Raw genomic sequence first — 22,278 nt, forward strand, 5'->3', positions numbered from 1 at the left:
TCAAACACACCCTCAGCAAATTAGCAGAAAATGCCAAGCTGAGTGGTACAGGTGACACGCCTGAGGCATGGGATGTCATCCAGAGGGACCTGGAGAAGCTAGAGAAGTGGGCTCATGTGAACCCCACAAGACCAAGTGCAAGGTATCAATACAGGCTGGGAGAGGAAGGAATCGAGAGCAGCCCTGCAGAGAAGGTCTTGAGGGTACCAGTGGATGAAAAGGCAATGTGTGCTCACAGTCATACCCTGGGCTGCATCAAAAGGGGTGTGGCCAGTGGGTCAAGGGAGGTGATTCTACCTCTCTATTCCCCTATGGTGAGACCTCACCTGCAGTATCCAGCTCTGGAGTCCTCAAGACAGGAAAAGCATGGACCTGTTGGAGTGGGTCCAGAGGAAGGCCACAAAAATGATCAGAGGGACGGAGTACTTTTGCTATAGAGAAAGAGTTGGGGTATTCAGCCAGGAGAAGAGAAGGCTGTGAGGAGACTTTATTATAGTCTCTCATTACTTAAAGGGGCTTATAAGAAAGATGAGGACAGACTTTTTAGTAGGGCTTGTGATAGCACAAGGGGGAATGGTTTTAAACTAAACCAGGGTAGATTTATGCTAGGTGTAAGGAAGACATTTTTCATTATGAGAGTGGTAAGGCATTCAAACAGGTTGGCCAGGGAGGTGGTAGATGCCCCATCAAAGTCAAGTTGGATGGGGCTTTGAGCAGCCTGGTCTACCTGAAAATGTCCATGCTCATGCAGAGGGGGTTGGACTAAATGACCTTCAAAGGTCAGTTCCAACTCAAACTATTCTATGATTCTATGATTCAGTCTATTTTCTATCACTTGCAGCCATATAGCTAATTCAGTGCTATGTTTCACTAAGACTGTTTTTCAGTACAACTAATTAGCCTAAATAGAGCATAACACTAGCATATTGATACCTGTTCAAAAGCAGTTTACATATCTCGCTATGGTTCTAATGCACACCAGCCTATGTTTATGTAGCCTAACTTAGAACCATAGCTAAGGCTACATAAACATAGGCTGGTGTGCAAGACAAAATTCTTCTATTTATGCAGGTGTTCTTGAGAACAAAGAGACTATTATCCTTCTAAAATAAATTCCCTGAGAATAAGAGAAACATTTTGCACAAATACTAGAGCTTAGTGTTCAATCAAAAAGCAAGGGTGTGCTACAAAGGCATATATGCTTAGGTATACTCCTGAGGGTATCCAGCCTTTTTCATCATTGTTTATAATACATCCATCTGTGGCATGATTTAAACATAAACTGCACAGGGACAAGTGACTCCCAGCATACTCTGAGTATGACTGTGGTAAAGGAAAACAGAACAAAACTCACAAGTGGGAAGCTGAATGTGTCACTATTTCTAGTGGAATTTCATGGGGCTTAGACAGAAAGAAACCTGCAGAAGTTTATGAGCTTGCTACTTAAACTTTTATATCCTACCAGGATTTCAGGTTTGACTTAGACGAAGGATTAAAATTAAGGCTATGGCTTGAATGAACATGATGTCACTAAAGTATCAAAGTATGACTGGGTTTCTCACAAAAGCCAGTATCCAAACAGTACTACAAGTAAATATGTCTGTATCAGTCATTATTAGTATTTTGCAGTAAAAACTATAAATAATGTTAACACAATTTATAATAAATTAAATAATAATTGACAAAAACTAAGTCTGAAGAGGATATAGAACATGTGACATGTTAGTAAACTAGAAAAGAGCAGCATCATACACACCCAGAGGACAGGGTCAGAAATACTTCACCTGAAAGAGAGGAAACTCAGATTACTTTAATAATTGGAGATGCACAATGGATCTGAAAAGAGAATGATAATAAAACAGAAGGATCAAAATAGAAAATAGTCTTAAGACAAAGTAGAGTTCTGCTAGCTCAATAGCTTCATTATCAAAAAGAAAGCATAAGCATAATAGAGACAACTGATGGATGCCACTACTCATCCAGATTTATTGGGGACCTGAAACTCAAAAAGCCTACTGATTAAGCATTAAGATCAAAGCACAATTGCAGAACAGAAAAAGGAAATGGCTATTTATAGGCAAGAAGCTGAAATTTCCAGCCCTTTCATTTTTAAGCTCTGATGAGGGAAAGCAACAACAATGAAATGTGTCTTCTCAGTTTAGCTATAATTTCACCTTCATGTCATTCAGTGATTATTCTTTTCTTGTGTTAGTGATACCATCAATGTCTAAAAGGAGTTCAGGTAGCTCATTGTTGCTTTTTACTGTGAAATTAGGAACCCTAAATTTTTGTTAAACTTTTTGTGTTTACTTTCACTAGATGCTCAGGTTTTGAAATATACTTGGCCAATTTTGCGAAGAAAATCAGTTTTACATTTTTCACTGTTGAGTACTTGCACTGTACTATGTTTTAGATGAGATACTGCATTGCTTATAAGAACAGAGCAACAGCATTCTCAAAAGCACTACAGGTGGAGTTTTCACCAAACTTTTTACAAACAGTGATGCACAACATGTTAGTCTTTTTACTGACCTCAAATATTCTTGATGCAAAAGTTGGAATAGGTTCCTTTGTGCCATAAAAATTATCAACCAGGATGATACCAAACACATCAAGTGGAAATAGGTGGAAAAAGCACATGGAATACAAACTTCTTTGAAGAGCTCTTGTTCCTTCCTCCAGTACTTACTTACTGAGCAGCTTAAGACAAAGGATTTCAGATTCCGAGGGAGCTACTGTATTTATATGACAGGTCAGGAATAGAGTTACGTCTGGACATTTTTAAACTCCGAAGCAGCCATTTCACTTTTCACACTAATTCAGTTCTTGACTTCTTACAAGACCCTCTTCTATAATGAGAAGAGAGGGCAAGGAGTAAAAAATGATTTAGTAATTTTTTTAGAATCTGCACTAAGAAATGAGGAATGAACCAAGTGTCTGATGTTCATTAGGCACTTCACCACTCAGCAGCTGGAATACTCTGTATCTGGGTTAGGAGTGGGTCATTAACGACTGCATAAAACAAAGCCTAAGAGAAAAATAAAAATACTAGCAATAAGCCCAACCCTGTGTCATGGTTTAAGACAAGGTGGCAACTAAGTACTACACAGTTGCTTGTTCACCTCTCACCCGTCCTGGTGGAATGGGGAGAAGAATCAGTAAAATCCACAAGCTGAGATAAGAACAATTTCCTAATCTAAATAAAGTAAAATAATGATGATAATAATATATTTTTTTCAAAGGAAATAAAGTGAGAGAGGAGTAAAACCCAAGAAAGACAAAGTGATGCACAATACAATTGCTTTTCCTTGAGTTGCAATCAACACTCCCTGGCCAACTCCTCCCCAGTTTATATACTGGGCATGGCTTGCTGTGGTATGGAATATCTCTTTGGCTAGTGTGGATCAGGTGTCTGGAATGGATAGGAACATAGTTGAGAGCTGATCCCCACTCGTGACTGTGAGACATAACAAATTATAGTTCTGTCAAAGTGTGTTAGATAAAGCATATATATATACATATATATAGTCATTGTGACTGTTTACTGGAAAAAGACAGGAAACCATAGGTGTGCAGCTGTTCTAAGAGCTTCATACTTGGTTTCAGGGGGGTGATTGAACAACACTCTTGGCATGGCCAGCAGTGACATGATGAGAAACTGCAGTATCCCATGAGTAAACAGTTAGGGATCAGGCATAAGGGCTGTTGCTTTTCCTAAGGGTACAAAAGCGGGACCTTCTTGTGGCAGAATCTGAAGGCTCACCTACAGGTGGACGCACCATGTAGGAATTTTCCCAATTACCTGGCACTGCCGGCATCAGCTGCAGCAGGGCTTCCCAGCTGAAATGTAGGACTGGTTAGTGATTTGGTGGTAATTGGTGGTGTATTTCTTCTGAATCTCTATTCTCTCTAAACAGTAATGATTTGATGCATTGCTATTTTTCCACATATATATGTCTCTGATTTGCTTTATTGTACATATTCTCTGTATATATATAGATATATACCTTATGCACATTAGTGTGCTTTTTTGCCTTATTGTGCTTGTTTAATAAACTGTACACGTTATATGGCTAGTGTGTGGCTGTTTTGTTGAGTACCCTGCCTGTTAGCAGAGCAATGTCCTGTCTCTGTTTCCTCTCAGCTTCTTGTGCCCCACCTCACTGGCAGAGCATGAGACTGAAAAGTCCTTGATCAGGGTAAGTGCTACAGAGCAACAACTAAAACATTGTTGTGTTATCAGCACTGCTCTCAGACTGAAGCCAAAACACAGCACTGCCCCAGCTATTAGGCAGAAAATTAACTTTGTCCAAGCTGAAACCAGGACACCCAGATACACACTGCTGTGCCTTCTGCTTTAACATGTAAATCTCTCAAAATCAACTAAGTATCTGTCATACAGAAGGTATTTTATTTGTGTTTTTGTAAATACAGTCCATGGAAGGCCTTCTCAACTTACCAAATGAAGATAAATAGCCCTGAATTTCCATTCTAAAGAAACACCCAGAAAATACAGCCACAAGGGACAAACATTTCATACCATCTTTTCTACAGTGCTTACTAAGCAATCTTAATTTCTCTTTCACTATCTCTTTCATAAGATTAATCACTGCATGATTGGTACAGATTATTCTTCTACAATTATGTCATAATAACAATGCCTATAAATACTCCCTTTTAGATTTACTTAGTAACAACTGGTAGCAAATATTTTCATTTTAGGAGACTCCATTATATGCCATTAATGATTATTTTCTGCTTTTTAATAAATCTGTTCCTCAAGAAACATCTTCATCTTCCAAAATGTGTAAGGCAAATAAAATTGTATTGCTGGGATCAAATCACTAGGTGATTTCCCACTAGTATGTGTGATACTTGTTCCATAGTGCCCAAAATCATGGGGGAAAGGAATTTATTTGCATGTAAAAGAAATGCTGTAAAAAAACCCAGCCCTTCATAGACTTCCAGAACTTTTCCATGTAAAAGTCTAGTCTTACTTTTTATTTAATTTTGAAGTGTTGGGTAGTAATACTGTTGGAAATAAAACAAAAACATGTAAACAAAATGTCTATGGGTTCTTCTGAAATTGCATCTTCCTTGAGATACAGCCTTACAAGAGCGGTTATTCTCTCAAAATCACACTGAAACTATAGTTAAAAGCAGAACACAGATCATCTCCATCCAGTAAGGAATCCCAAAGAGATTGAAAGGTTAGGATTCTCTTCTGGACTCCCCTGAATTCCTTCATGATAAGCTCAAGTACTGGCAGTCAGAAAGCTGATACGTTTCTACTGCAACTGGGTAAGAGATCTAAGATTCATTATACTGTGAACATTTAGAAGATTTGAGGCCAGAATATAAGCTAGTTTAATGGTTTCCAAGACTAATTATGGCCAGCCTTTGAGGCTAATAACTGTGTTAGAAAATTTCAGTGTAAAACCTGAAATATCACCTGAAGTGTTCAGCTGCTTGTGATGGGAATGATGTCTTCACACATCCTAAAATGATGACAATACTTGCTTTTGCAGGTCATAAACTGGGTGAAAAATATCATGCATACATATGAAGCAAAAATATGATTTTGTTTGGAAATACACATTGCTTTATTCACCAAAGTTAAACCCTTCCAAAAACAATTTCAGTAAATGTCAGTTTCCAACGTCTGTATATAATGGAAAAATCCATTACTTACATAAATATTACAGCATGCAGATGACACAATGTCAAATTCGCTTTATGTATATCACAGCATGGTTTCTATCTCTCCCTCTCTCTTCCCGTGGTTGGCCCTTAGAAATGCCTGCAACAGAAAGTGTAGGAAAATGAAGAAGAGCAAGAGAAAGAGAAAAAAGATAAAAATAATGAAAACAAAAAAGTGTTTCTCTCTTATGAATGGGGAGCATGAGTACCTTTATTTGTAAGACAGATTTATTGAATTAATTTCTTTCTTCTCCCAGCTTAATCTCGAAGATCTATGCTTTATACCTGTATGCCAGCATGTAGTAGATTATCAGCTACTGTATCCTTTTGGTTTTCTATTTTTCTGAATTTCTATTTCAGTAATTATTTGCTAATTCACAGCAGTGTAAATTTAAACCACAGATCTGTGTCCCACACAATGCTTACTATGTTCTTAAGTATGCACAGATGCACACAAAAACTGTGGTCCTTGTTACTCAGGCAAAATTCTCATTCACTGGCTCTGCTTTCTTGTGAATGCTTTAGCATTTAGTATGTCATGCAAATCAGACTAAGCAGGTGCCACACTGGCAGTACCCGGACTTATTATTTATTCTTTCAAAGAGTAGTTTAATTCAGCATTCATTGTTCATATCACATCAATGTTCCTGCTATGTAAAAGTGAAGCATTTGACTCAAGAAGTTTGTGAGGCAAATCAAGAGCAAAGTATTCACTCAGTTCAGTAAGGTTACCAGATGTTCTTAAGCATAATGAAACAGTACATTACTCAAGCATAAAATTGCATTTTCCCATAGTGTGTCAACACTCCTATATTTGTATCTCAGACATTTATTCTTTTCTATTTGATTCAGTTTTTTCTTAACCTATATATGGAAACTCATAACGTCCATTAAAATTTGGCCTCACAAAAAGGGTCATGAAACAGAGGAAACCACAACCTTCCTCCTCTTTCTTTGATTTAGAAGAAACATGTTGTTTATTCCTGTGGTGGGTTGACCCTGGCTGCATGCTAGATGCCCACCAAAGTAACACCAGCATTGATGCTTCATCTGTTGGGAAGGAAAACAGACTGTCAGTGGTTTGAATGAAATTGCACCTCATTAGAGTGTAACAGGAAGGGAATGTTGCATGCATAAGAAACATTACGTGAAAGAACACAGACCCTGAAGAACTGTAGTCATGGGAGACAAAGGTAGATTTTCTGGCCATATTCTTATGTTTCTCCAGTTACTTTAAATTACTTTCATACCACATGCTCCAGCCTTTGTACACAGGACACACATTAGTGATTAAAATGGCTTATTTATTTGTAAAATTATTACAGTATTACCTTGAAGTATAAAAGATAGACTTTAGATTAGATCATTTTCCTTTCTAAACCATGCCTTTCTGCACACGAATTTTCCAAAACTGCCCCTATGGTTCTAACATGCCAATTTTTCTGTTTCAATTATCATTTTTTAGCTGGGACTGAAGGCAAACAGAAATGAAACAAGAATCATTCCCTGCTTGACAGATACAATGGTAGAGCTCAGGGTATGACTGAAGTCTTGTGCAACAAGAGTAAACATATTTTCCAGTTCTGTCCAGAAAAATGTACATCAGTTCATACTTTGAAGTTAAAGAACTCTTCAGACCAAAGCACAACTAAATTCCTTATTCTTGGTGGAGAAAGGAAATGTTAATTTCTTTAGGATTTGGTTGGGTTTTCTTGAGGTTTTGAGGTTTTCTTTCAGTTTTAGTAGAAATTATGAGATTTTATTGTCATTTATTGCATTATTTTACAGCAATTATATTTTCATTGTTCTTGTTTATCTGCTTCTGTTTGTCACATCAATTAGTTAGAAATTGAGATTGAAGAGTTTCTTTCTCCTTTGATCCAGAGCCATAACACACACAATTTCAAAATTCAACTAGAATTTACATACATTCAAAAAAAATTAGCTTACTTAGAGAAATGAATCCAGAGAGCATCTCAGAGAATCACAGAAACAGTTGGGGTGAGAAGGGACCTCTTGGAGGTCATTAGGTTTAAATCTCCCTCCTCAGGCAGGACCACCTAGGTTTGCCCAGGACCATGTCCAGGCAGCTTCTGGATATCTGCTGGGAGCAAGAGTCTGCAATTTCTCTGGATAACCTGTCACAGAGCTCTTCACCCTCACACAGATTTCTGATATTCAGCATTTCATCACAATGTTCCTAATGTTCAGATGGAATCTTTTGTCTTTCAGTGTGTGCCCATTGCCTCCCTTCCTTGTCAGCAGGTACCACTTGGAAAGAGCCTGGCTCTGTCTTTTTTGCACTCTCCTGTCAGGTATTTACATATATTAATAAGATCCCATTGAGCCTTGTCTTCTACAGGCTAAACAGTCCCAGCTCAGACTTTCCATATGTCAGGTGCTCCAATCACTTAATCATCTCTGTGGCACTTCATTGGACTCTCTCCAATATGTCCATGTCTCTCATGCCCTAGAACCATACCAGCACAAGAGTTGTGCCCTCACCAGTACTCAGGAGAGAGGAACGATCTTCTTCTTTGTCCTGTTGACAGCAATGCAGCTCAGGATACAGTTAACCCTCTTTGCCACAAAAACACATTGCTGGCTCATGTTCAACCTCATGTCCACAAGGACCACTAATGACTTTTCTACAAAGCTGCTTTGCAGTCACTGGTTTCCGCAGCACATATTGGTGTCTGGGATTGTTTTTTCCTCCAGGCACAGGACTTTACACTTCCCCTTGTTGAATGACTCCCAGCTGGGGAAATGAATTCCAGTCTCCTGAATGACAAGTGAGCAAATGAAAGATCTTCACCAGTGTACAAAGAAAATAAAGCAATTTGCTTCTGCTAGATGTCAAAAGGTCTGGCATCCCAACACAGGTCAACAAGAAACATGAAGTTCTGCAACGACATTCATAAAACTCACTTAAAAAGCGATGGCCCATATTTTATTCTGCTTGTGTTCAAGACACTCTGTCACTTTGAGATAGCAGCTCTTCATAAAATAATAACTTGTACGTATAGTCACTTCATTTCACTTCACAGTCAAAAGATATTTGTTAGAGAAATTTTATTGCGTTTCTGAACCCAATATTTATAAGAATAAACTTACTGCCTGGAACACCTCGATTTAATAAAACACAAGCTGAGGCATTGTTATTATTCACAGGAAGAAGCTGAATTTTTTCCAAGCACGTTCAGGAGGATACCAGAAGTGGCTGTAGTGGGTTTTACTGCTCTAATATACAAAGAGGTATTTATGTATATTATTAAAAGAATGCAGAAAATTCTCTTCATTACTGTTTCACTGCATTGCCGTTAGTACTTGGAAAAATACTGGGAGAAACACAGGTTTTTCAGATTATCACTGATAATCACTTTATCAAAGAAATTATATACCAATTATGAAGGCAGTCACTGAATAGCTCTTACTGAATAGCAGTTGCTGGTACTTGGACACCTGTATTTCTGAGTGCAAAAAGCAAAATATTTTTTTCCCTTTAACATTAAAATTCAAATTACCTCCAGATATGGAGGAACAAATTCTTGCAAAATATAGTTAGTTCGGAAAAAAATGCAGAATTTGTATACCGGTGGTATGAAAATTAGATTAGAAAAATAAATATTATTTCTAAGGATCAAGAGCAGTATTGATCACAGCTGGGCAAATTACAGGAAAGTTGTCTTATTCAGAATGCATTAATAAATTAAGAAATACTTAAAAATATTGATTATTGAATTAACAGGACTTCATTCAAATACTTGTGTCAATAGTAAGTCTGACTAATAAGTCAACAACTTTGATATTTTCATTAGATCAATAAATAGCTCTAAAGTTCATGGCGACTTGCATAGCATGGCTCCAAATCAAAAGACAACTTCCAAAAAGCTTATTAGAGGAAGTAAAATATGAGACAAGAGCAGTGCAAAAAGACAGCGATGTTTTAAAAAAAATTAAACCAAATCCACATGCAACAGAGAAAAAAAATCCTTCAGTCATAAGTACATTTAAGAATTATTTTTTGCAGATGCCTGCAGTAAAAATGAAATATGAAAACTATTATTTTGAAATTAAGCATAAAATATTAGCTTTTTGATGCTTTTTCAGCTTCCATATTACATTGAATGTAGAAATATAGTCATAGATATAACTTTGAGGGTATCTGGGATGGCATTTGCTGTGTCTGTAAATTTAAATCAAATACCAGAAGGCTCACAGAAATGCCCCATACTATGAATATGTTGTGCTGCAAAAAAGCTAAAACAATGAAAGGGTTAATTATATTTCAGTTCATTGCCTGCTAGGGAGGAGATAAAAATGGAAATTTCCCAATGCAATTCTTCTGCTCTCTGTACTGAAGCTAGGTACCGCACGTGGAGGACATCCCAAGGGCAGATATGATTACTTCATTGAAGAATAGTTTTCTAGCTATCACGCTCAACCAAAAAATATTTCATTAAAGATTTTTGCACTTACTGTGGCATCATTATTACTGTCAATGCACTCCCAGGGAGGAAAGATGACAGTCACTCTAGGTGATATTGAGGCCAATGATCTCCTAAATTGACACTATGGCAGGGAATACAACAGATTTTTGTCATACTGTTCATGCTGTACAGAAATGTCAGAGCAGGCATTATAGTGCAAGAAAACCCTATCAAGCTAGTTTTATGGACAATATCTTTCCTCCTTTTAATAGTTTGCTGCTAGAATGCAGCAAAAATTAAATATAGCCATCTGAGTCTGCTCACATAAACTCTAAGGTCAATCACATTTTCATAAGCATGTCAAGAGAAGAATGGGCATTATAACACTATCTAGGAAAAAAGTCAATCTTTACCTACAGATAACATACAGCAGAATTTGAGATATTACCGTTAAAGCCTAATGGTAATGAAGTTTATGAATACCCCTGTGTGTAACTTCTTTGAGGTCATGCTATGGGACTTTGATAGCACATGAGGTTAGCCAGCAGATTCTTCTAGATCCCCAGTCATTTTATCTTATTCTTGGTTTACCTGAGCCCAATATAATTCCCTGGTTTATAAAACAAGGACAGGCCCCTTCACTTTTTAGCAAAAAGAATACTTTGAAAGCTTTCATAATACATGACAGTAACACAGAAATTAACTGTTGATTTTCACAGATCCCCAGAAGTAGTGTTTGGGTGCTAGTAGTTTATTAATGAGTTTAATTACTGTGCTACATATCCAGCATTCACTGGAACAACACTGCACTCTTTATTCAACCTTCAATGGAATATTTAGTGGACATTTTCCTGTGCAGTAAAATAAAAAAATAATAAGACCATTTGCTGGATATGTACAAAAAAAAAAAAAAAAGATTATGTACCAAAAAGGGTAAATACAAAACAAAGACTGCTGTAGAATTTATTGAGATGCTTTTTACAATACAATGTTTTCAGCAACTTGCTTGAAAAGAAAATAAAACTTAAGTCAAGAGCCCAGAAACACCTATATTGATTAGGAAAATAAAAGTAGACATAAAGTGTATAATAACTTCTCTTTCAAGTTTTTCAATATATTTTTTTTGGGGAGGGTCAGAAATTTTGGTAATCTAATGTAAAATCTTGTTTTGACATCTCACATGTAAGAGAGTTAAAGTAGAAAACATAATACAGTAACCACTTTTAATTCAACGTCATTGCAATGTCACCAGAGTACTTGGAAAAGTATGAGATATCAGACCATGAGGTTATGATAATTTAGCTTGCAAGCTAATAAAGGGGAATTACTTCTACTCACAGAGAAGCACAGCAGGTGTTCTGTGTTAAAGACCACAAATGGACTTTTCTTGTCCATTAAGACCATCCAAGCAGAGCTCCATTTGTGGAGATTATTTTCCGAACGAGAAGCTCTTGTCCATCTCATTTAATAAAAATATTAAAAACCCTGTGTCTCATAGCAGTCATAATTAGCTACTTCTACCAATGAAGACTTACTTTGACTAAAAATAACAAAGTTAATACTTTCTGCAAAAAACTGACATGTCAGCTGTCCACTTAAGTTTGCCTTGTTTGTGTGTTTACCAGGGATTTTTCTTTTTTTTTTTTTATAGCAAAGAATAGCTATTCCAATCAATACATTTTATTGGTGAACTCCCTTTACGCTTTTAGCTGCCTGCAGTCTCCGTGGAATCACCCATACTTTCTCAGGGAGAATTACTCCTCATGACACAACTATTGTATTTTGCTCTATTCACAGTTCTAATCTATGGCTTCCCTTTCAGACTGACATAACTTTTTAGTCTTTGATAATATAATTTTCGTTTTGACTCAACTAAATACGAAAATGCAGTGTAAATTTCCTACAAATGCCATCAGCAGGCATACATGCAGAAACAATCCATTCTAAGATTCCTCCTAATATTCAGAATTTATTTGGTCTTTTAAATCTTAAGAATTTCTTTTAATGCTCCACTTTCATTCTTAACATCATCAGTAATAGGTTTAGTCTATGAGAGGAAGAAAAGCTAGATTACCATAAGACAAGGCTATCATCTCTGACATTTTATAGTGCATTGATCATTAGTATAGGTCAGGTAAGTGAATGAAATCCGAGACTGCATTACAGGTGTATCATTTCTCACAGTAACTGATGTGGCTTCCTTTAGCAGGAAAAAAAGAAACACCTTTTTTACAGTAGTTTCAATCATATTCAGTTGGTTGTCAACTATTACCATTTTCATCTGGAGATTGCAGGGGTGTTCTGCACTAAAATCCTGAATAGTTCAAAACTCACTGAATATATTTATACTCAGTTCCTTCAAATTGCAGCTTTTTATGGAGAATATGAACTGGAAGTGTTCATTAGAATTCCTATTAAAAGTCTAATTCCTCTTCATGGAAATTCCTCTTTTTCAAATTCATGCATTCTTTAAAAAAATAGAAAATTGTGTGAAATGCAAATAATAGAATAAAGTGTATAATCTCTAAACAAGATGAACTGAGACATGCCAGAGCTTAGATATTCTTCAGCAGATACTTGAAATGCTCATGAAAGATCACAGTGTTCCATCAGACATAGGCATTTCACTCCAAGGCACACTATTATTGACCTTTCATGAAATAACCACTGCCACTACAATAAAGGACTGACATTTTAATTATTCCATCTCTCACGGGTTGAGAGATGAGAATGAGAGATGAGGATGAGACAGTTTTCTATTCTGAACACTTTTAAATGATATTACCTTACTAAATACTTCTGTTCTCAAACACAGAGGGTTGATTTTTGTTTATTTTAATAAGCAATTAATATTTTCCTGACTTGGAAGAATCAGCTAAAGCTAAATAATCAGTGGAATAAGTAAGATCATCAAGATGCAACCGAAGAAATCAAACTGACAACCAGTAAACAGGTTTTTTTTTCATTCCATATGGTGACCATGGATATTTTCTAGCACCATAAAAAAGCTGAATGGAGAGGAGCCATTTAAATATATGCATAAAGATTTATGTCTTACAATTTTATGACTACCATTCTAATGAAATGTCTTCAGTATTTCTGTATTTTGGGAAAGCAGTCTTGTTCCAAGACAGCATGCAGGTCTCTGCAGGAAGTTAAACATTGTAAGTTGTAACTCACCATTTTTTTCATGATAAAGAGAGATATTGACAGTGATTCTTCAATTTCTTATACACCAACAGATGGAAGAAATTAGTTTAATTTCAACAAAGCACATTCTTTCATGACTATTTCCCATAAATAGAGTAAGCAATTAGAAATACATTTCAACCATCCCTTGGGTAGACAAGCCATTAATTATATGCTCTTCTAAAAGCTGCAATTCTTGATTCATTTTAATGAAGCAGGGATAATTTTTTAGCCTTTAACTGAAGCTTAACTGCTGAATGAAGTAACTAAAAACGAGCTGCAGCTTTCACCTTAGCAAAGTAAAATAGATACTCTGTTTATTCCCAGGAATGTGAGATCAAATTAAATATTCATGAAGCTCCATATAATACCAATTCTGCAGTCTTCAATTTCAGATGAACTGAAAACTCATAATTTTTTAACATTGCCAAGGTCAACAACACAAGCAGAAAAATGTATATACATATAAGTACATGTAATAGTATGTATGTGAGTGCAGTACTCTCTATTTTAGGAACTTCCTATGTTTATTTGATTGGTGCTCTCTGGGTTACTCTGTACTTAACAGAACTGCATTAGTCCAATACTGAAAGAACAGTCCCATGCCTTTTTGTATCCTTTTTTACTATTGAAATACCTGTGGTAGGCAACTACACTTCCAAAAGTGAATTTTAGAATGGAATTTGTCTTTGGAGAAGCCTGGTCTATGCACTTGTTACAAGTTACTGTGGTGTTCATCAGGAATCCTATAGCTGGGGACACTGTGTTTATTCTAGGTTGTTTCTCTGTCTGTGGACAAATAACCTTTCCTACATTATGCTGTACTTCTAGAAAGTCACTGCTGCTAGGTCCATCTTTGACTGCATGTCTTGATGCACATTTGATGCCATCCTTCAGAAAACCTACTCCCTAGTATGACAATAAATTTTTGTAATTTCACACTTAAACCACATATAAACCACTGGTTTAGGCTGATGGACAAGTAATGTCCTTTGCCAAACACAGAGTTTACATCTCACCTCCACTTCAAGTACATGGATCACAAAAGAACTCCAGACCAGCAAGCACTAACTGCAAAACAAGAAATATTAAAGAACATAGGAAGAGCCTGAAAAGAATTCTGAAAATAGAATCAATAACACTGAATTTTTAAAACATATATTTATATTTGAAAATACATGTAACCTTTATATAGCTTTATAAATTGTTTTGGTAATGATTGAAAATCAGAAGGAGAGAAAATGAACTGTAAAGATGATTTACCTGTAAAGGATATAATCCTGAAAAACCTTCTCACCTGGGTAGGATTTACTTCTGCTCTAGCACTGCTAATCTGATACATGCTATAGAAATTATTTTAACCTGAGCAGTAACCTTGAGGACACAGGTCTACAAAATTATTAGTGACGTAAAAAGGACACCCAGCTTAAGAACTAAAGAGCAGCAAATAAAACATAGCAAGTTCAGAAACATAAATAAAATGAGTTGTCCTACATTCAGTGTGTATTTAGGATAAGAAGCTCTTTGCCATCTTTTGTCATGTGTATGAAGAATATACCTGGAATTAAATGAAGCTGATCAGGACCACAGGGATATAGAGGCCCATTTGAACTGTACTAAAAGCATTCTAAAAAAAACCACAAAATCTATCCAAGAAAACCTCCGAGCTTCAAAGCTTGTTAGGCTGGGACAAAGCAAGGGCCATGACCAGAAATGTTTGTCCTGGTCTTGTGCTCTAAGGCAACCATTGCAGTACCCTCCAGTCACCTGTCCAGGTGGACCTTCTGCCTCACCTGTTAAGGTCATTTGTTTATGTGAGCAACAACCCACAAAAACAGCTTTATCAGCTATATAGTGTGTTAATGGCACTGTGCTTGTGCCTCTGTTTCCCATGGAAGTCACATGGGATAAACGCAATTCGCCCTAATAATGCTAATTGCAGTATCATTGCTAATAGAAATGTGGGTACACATTCCTCTGATATCATTAAATTGATCTAAAATTTTAATTGTCTTCAGTATCAAATGAGATGTTGATGTAGCTCATTATGCAATTTATTTACTTATTTTATCCCTTATTTAATGAGCATTTCTACTAACTGAGACAATTATACACTGTATCATAGAAATTGCAAAAAGAAGTTCAAGAGCAATCAGAAGAGACTGCAGGGCCTTGGGATCTCTGATCAAGGGATCAGAAGCACAAGTAGAGTTGTCCTCTCTTTCCAGTTGTAGGGAATGATGAGGGAAGAAACAGCATGACTCTGCAGATCAACACCTGGGGGCAAGCCTGGCATCAGTGGCAGAATTTTGAGGGTTTTGATCATGGTTGGTCTACATAACACCAGGCCTGCTGTTGACAGATGGGGTACACCTGTCTGAAAGAGGGAAAGAATCTCTGCACAGTTTTATCAGGATTCACAGAAGGAACTTTAAACTAAGTTGAAGGAGGAAAGGCATAAACCCAGGTTCATAACAGGTAATCCTGAGGGTAGCATGCCAGTGTTTGAGGTATAGTGTGCTAAGGAGATCCTTCAGTCTCAGCTGAGGTAAGAGGGTGGTGATCCATGCAACAGCGAAGAGCAAAGGGTTGTTGATGTGTTAGAAACCATGAAGCACTTGAGAATGGGTCATATAGGAATTACGACTTCTCCCCCAGAAAGGTGGTGGGATCTATAGCCCAACTGAAGTGCACCTACACAAATGCATGAGCAACAAATAGGAGGAGCTGGAAGCTGTTGTGCAGGAAAAGCAGGAAAGCTATGACACAATTGTCATCACAGGAACATGGTGAGGGTGACTCACACAACTGGCATGCTGCAATGGATGGCTATAAACTCTTCAGAAGGAAACAAGCAAGGGAGAGGTGAGATAGTCCAATCTGTTAAGAAGTGTTTTGATTGTCTAGAGCTTGACAGTAGTGATGAAAGGGTGGAGTGTTTAGGGGTAGAGATTGGGGGGAAAAGCCAAAGAAACAGATACCATTGTGACAGTCTGTTATAGACCCCCCAGCCAGGATGAAGAGACAGATGAAATATTGTACCAACAGCTGGGGGAAGTCTCACGATTGCTAATCCTTGTTCTCATTGGAGAGGTTCCAACTTACAAAATGTCCTGTCAGAAATACAATACAGTGGACAGGAAACAGCCTAGGAGGTTCCTGGAGTGTGCAGAAGATAACTTCCTGACACAGCTGGTGAGAGAGCCAGCTCTCACCAGGGAAGGTGCCCTTCTGGACCTGTTGTTTGTAAGTAGAGAAGGACTTGTGAGTGATACAATGGTTGGAGGCTGTCCTTAGGCACAACAATCATGAAATTATGGAATTTTCAATTCTTGGATAAGTATGGCGAGTAGTCAGCAGAACTGCTACCTCAGACTTCTGCAGGGAAGACTTGGCCTGTTGAGGAGACTAGTTAGCAGAGCTCCATGTGAGGCAGTCCTGAAGGGAAAAGGATACCAGGAAGACTGGACATTCTTCAAGAAAGAGATCTTGAAGGTGCAAGAGCAGGCCATCCCCATCTGCTGAAAAATGAGCTCATGATCAAGAAGACTGGCCTAGCTAAAGAGAGATATTTAGCTGGAACTGAGATAAACAAGTGTTTATGACCTTTGGAAGAAAAGGCAAGCAACTCAGGAGGATTACAAGGTTTTGTGAGGTTGTGCACGGAGAAAATTAGAAGACCCAAAGCCCAAACAGAATTTATTTGGCTGCTGTCATAAAAAGGTGATTAAAGATGTTTCTATATAAATACATTCCAACAAAAGGAGGTTAAGGAGAATCTCCATCCTTTATGGGAAACAAAAGACAAGGAAAAGGCTGAGGTAATTAATCCATTATTTGCCTCAGTCTTTAATAGTAAGACCAGTTGTTCTCTGGGTGCCAGCCCCCTGAGCTGGAAGATGGAGATGAGGAGCAGAATGAAGCCCCCATAACCCACAAAAAAATTATTAGCGACCGGCTAGACCACTTTGACACGCACAAGTTTATGGGGCCAGATGGGATCCACTGAAAAGTACTGAGGGAGCTGATGGAAGTGCTCACAGAGCCACTATAAATAATTTTAAGCAGTCCCATTGACTAATGCATTTATGAAAGGCAGGTACTGCTTGACTTATCCGATGCCCTTCTATAACAACATGACCCACTTATTGGATGAGGACATTGTTTAGCTGGAGTTTTAGTAAAACCTTTGAACCTTTTCCTACAGCAGTCTCCTGGAGAAATCAGCTGCTCACAGCTTGAACAGGTGTATTCTTCACTAGATAAAAACCTGTCTGCATGGTAAGGCACAGAGAATTGTGGTAAATGGAATTAAATCCAGTTGGTGGCCAGTCACAAGTCCCCAGGGGTCAGTAATTAGGCCAGTTCTGTCTAATATCTTTATCAATGATCTGGACGGGTACATCAAGTGCACCAATAGTCAGTTTTTCAGATGACACCAAGTTATCTGGAGTGTTGATTTGCTTGAGGGTAGGAAGGCTCTGCAGAGGGATCTGGACAGGCTGGATTGAAGGGCTAAGATCAACTATATGAGGTCACAACAATCACACTTGGGTAACAACAATGCTATTCAATGCTCCAGGCTTGTAGAAGAGTGGCTGGAAAGCTGCTCGGCAGAAAAGGACCTGGGGGTGCTGATTGACAGAGCTGAACATGAAACAGCTTGTGTCCCAGGTGGCAAAGAAGGCAAATAGCATCCTGGCCTTTATCAGCAGTAGTGTGGCCAGGAGGGCTAGGGCAGTGATCACCCGCCTGTACTGGGCACTGGTGAGGGTCACATCTCAAATCCTGTGCTCAGTTCTGGGCCCCTCACTACAAGAGAGACATTGAGGTATTGGAGCTGGTCCAGAGGAAGGCAATGGAGTTGGTGAAGGGCCTGGAGCAGAAGTCTGATGGGGAACGGCTGAGGGAACTGGGGGTGTTTAGGTCTGGAGAAGAGGTTCAGTGGGTACCTTATCACTCTCTACAACTGCCTGAATGAACGTTTAGATTGCATATTGCAAAAAATTTCTTCACCAAAATGTTATTAAGCACTGGATCAGGCTGCCAAGGGAAGTGGTGGAGCTGTCATATCTGGAGGTATTTAAAAGATGTGTAGATCATAGAATCAAAATTCTTTAGGTTAGAGAAGACCTGTAAGATCAAGTCCAGCTGTTAACCTAACCAAGTCCACCACTAAACCATGTTCCTAACAGGCCCATCTACGCATCTTTTAAAGATGTGATGTTTTAAGTACATGGTTTAGTGGTAGACTTGGTAGGCAGTGTGATTACAGCTGTTTATAGAATCGTAGAACAGATAGGGTTGGAAAAGACCTAGATCATGTAGTTCCAACCCACCTGCCATGGGCAGGGACACCTCACATTAAAACCATGTTACCGAAGGCTCTGTCCAAACTGGCTCTCAGCACAGCCAGGGATGGAGCATTCATAACTTCGATGCACAACCCATTCCAGAGCCTCACCACCTTTACAGGAAAGAACTGCAATCTAAAACTCTGATGTTTAAGTTTTAACCAGTTACCCCTTGTCCTATCACTACAGTCCCTAATGAAGAGTCCCTCGCCAGCATCCCTATAGGCCCCCTTCAAATACTGGAAGGCTGCTGTAAGTTCTCCATGCAGCCTTCTCTTCTCCAGACCGAACAGACCCAACTTTTTCAGCCTCTCTTCATATGGGAGTGGTCCAGTCCCCTGATCATTCTCATGGCACTCCTCTGGATGTCTTCCAATAGTTCCATGTCCTTTTTATGTTGAGAACACTAGAAGTGCACACAATACAAGTGAGGTCTCATGTGAGCAGAGTAGAGGATCACTTCCTTCGACCTGCTGGTCACTCTCCTTTTGATGCAGCCCAGGGTACGGTTGGCTTTCTGGGCTGCGAGTGCACACTGCTGGCTCAATGTTCATTTTCTCATTGACCAACACCCCCAAGTCCTTCTCCTCAGGGCTGCTCTGAATCTCTTCTCTGCCCAACCTGTAGCTGTGCCTGGGGTTGCCCCAAACCAGGTGTAGGACCTTGCACTTGTCATGGTTAAACTTCGTAAGGTTGGCATCAGCCCACCTCACAAGCGTGTCGAGGTTCCTCTGGATGGCATTACTTCCCTCCAGCTTATCAACTGAACTACACAGCTTGATACCATCTGCAAACTTGCTGAGGGCACACTCAATCCCACTGTCCATGTCACCAATAAAGATGTTGAACAAGACTGATCAGAGCACTGATCCCTGCGGGACACCACTCATTGCTGGTCTCCAGCTGGACATTGAGCCATTGACCACAACTCTTTGTATGCAGCCATCCAGTCAGCTTTTTATCCACCAAGAGGTTCGTCCATCAAATCGATGTCTCTCCAATTTAGAGACAAGGATGTCATGTGGGACAGTGTCGAACACTTTGCACAAGTCCAGATAGATGACACTAGTTGCTCTACCCCCTGTCCATCATTTCCATAGCCCTGTCATAGAAGGCCACCAAATTGGTCAGTCAAGATTTTCTCTTAGTGAAGCCATGCTGGCTGTCACCAAGCACCTTGTTATTTTTAATGTGCCTTAGTTGCCTTCCAGGAGAATCTGCTCCAAGATTTTGTCAGGCACACAGGTGAGACTGACTGGTCTGTAGTTCTCTGGGTCATCCATTTTCCCTTTCTTGAAAATGGGGGTTTTATTTCCCTTTTTCCAGTCATCAGGGACTTCACCTGACTGCCATGATCTTTCAATTATGATGGACAAAAAAAAGATCTAAAGATCCTAAAGATCTGAAAGATCTTTTTCAAGTACATGATTTTATTTTTCTTTATTAATTTTGACCTTTTTTTATTAAACATTTGGTTTAGCATCTCCTTAGAAGACAAAGTTGTTGTGTATGATAATATAAGACTGTGTTGATTATAATTTAGAAGGCAGAATAATGTTTAAAAACCTGTCTGCGGGATTTTTGACGAACAGTTTTCTCTCTTGTGTCATATTTTATTTTGAATAACCTTGTCACAAGTTAAACAGCTTGTCTTAACATTTATGTTATAATAAAACAGAAGTAACACCCCACACTGCTAAACAAAGGAGGGATTAGTAAGACTGGAAGGTAGCCTAAGCATCTGAAATTGCTGATACATTCCTGTTGGCCTGTTCTTTTCTTCTCAGTGTCTTTTCCCAAGATTCACAGATAACACTGAGTTTATAGACTGCTGTGTGTCATTAAAAAAGCTATGCATCTATAGAACACCATAGTTATATTCTCCATCTTCAGATGAAGTCAAAGGAGTTTTTGCAGTCTCATTTGATTAAATTCAGAAATATTATCCAAAGTTAATTTTTAGTTTCCGACTGCTTTAAATTTGTTGCACAAAAATATTCACTTGAAATTTAAAGCATAATTAAAAATAACTGTATACAGAACTACATTGCACTGTGAGCATGAAAGCTGATAAACCTGAGCAGCATCATGAAAAAACAAAAATAGGAGTGTTTAGCTGGAGGCAAACTAACTCTGCAGTGCACAGATGCATTTTCAAGTTAACAATAATCCAGGAATACATAAAGAAAAAAAAATAATTAAAAAAAATGCACAAATGTGCTGAGGAATAAGAACCCAAAAAATTTACCTCATGGCAATGAGAATAGTTATCACAAATAAATATTTGAGGACTCATGTTCTGAAATGTTATTGATACTGACTGTTATCCTAGGATTTAATATCAGAAATTGAAGCAATCTTTCTACAAGAAAGACAAGGAAAACCAGAATGCTATTGTATCTTCAGGACTATCATCACCCTCATCAGTCACTTCTATGGAAAAATCTATTTCAACTTCAAAAAATATAATTTTTTCCTAAGATATTAGACCACAGTGTTTTGGTAAAAGTCTTTAAGTTTTTCTTTGAAAATTCAATGTCAGGTGAATTTCAAAATTTTATAATCCTTCCTAGAAATATGAAAAGCAACCATACATATGAAGAACTCCACTAGGTAAATTATTTCTTTACTGAAAGAGAGATTTATTATTAAAATTGCTAAGACTCAAATAAGCCTAAAGAGAAACATTATCTTAACTGGCTATTCTCTTAAGTCTTCCAAACTCTCATGTAACTCTGAGTAATTTGTTCATAAATGTCTACTTCTAGACCTCCAAAACTGTATGCAATCTATAAAATTATAATTATTGTAGTCACATTATGCGTTCTTGCCTTTGGTAAGCTGATAAAGGCTACATAGAGTCAGTGCTATTTTCAGTTCCTACTATTGAGTGGCCAGTAAAGTTCCCTTTACAAAGCTACAGTATTAAACAGCTTTACGTCTGTGGACCAGAGTATTTGCCTGTATCTGTCTGGGATCAGAAAGGCATATACACTCACAGTAAGCTGTCTATAACAACATGCTGATTCTTCAAATGTACTCTGGAGCAGAGGAAAGAACAGCCATCTATAACCCAGCAGTTGTCAAGTGATTAACCTATTAATCCCATATTAGAGATGGAAAAGCCAAGACACTCAGAGGGGAAACTACTTTTGTCCCAAATCACACAGCAAGATAGTGACAAAACTGAGAACAAATAACAGATATGAGGCATTGTAGTGATTTTTGAACCTGTCCTTCATTTCCCAGACTCTATCACTTCTCTGTGTTAGAGGACTTCTGAGGGAAAAAACCAACAATCTCAACCATTTCAGGCCATAATGACTAAAAGAGAGATAAATTACAGTAGATCAGTAAACTACTCTTCAGACAGAATCAAACTTGGCTATCATAATGCCTAGCATACGAGTGTTTTACCTTCATTCAAATACAGTCTAATGCTCAGCTCCCATTTCCTTCCCATGCACAAATATAAAAATTTTCAGAGATTTTTATATCTCTGAACAAACTATCTACTGTAACTTTCATTAAAAACACCTCTAAAAAGAAAAAATAAATACTGTTCTTCAAAACACTGTAAGTTTAGAAATAGGAAAGTTCTTAAA

Source organism: Melopsittacus undulatus, unplaced genomic scaffold, assembly GCF_012275295.1.
Source record: "Melopsittacus undulatus isolate bMelUnd1 unplaced genomic scaffold, bMelUnd1.mat.Z mat_scaffold_42_arrow_ctg1, whole genome shotgun sequence".
In the NCBI taxonomy this organism is placed as follows: Eukaryota; Metazoa; Chordata; class Aves; order Psittaciformes; family Psittaculidae; genus Melopsittacus; species Melopsittacus undulatus.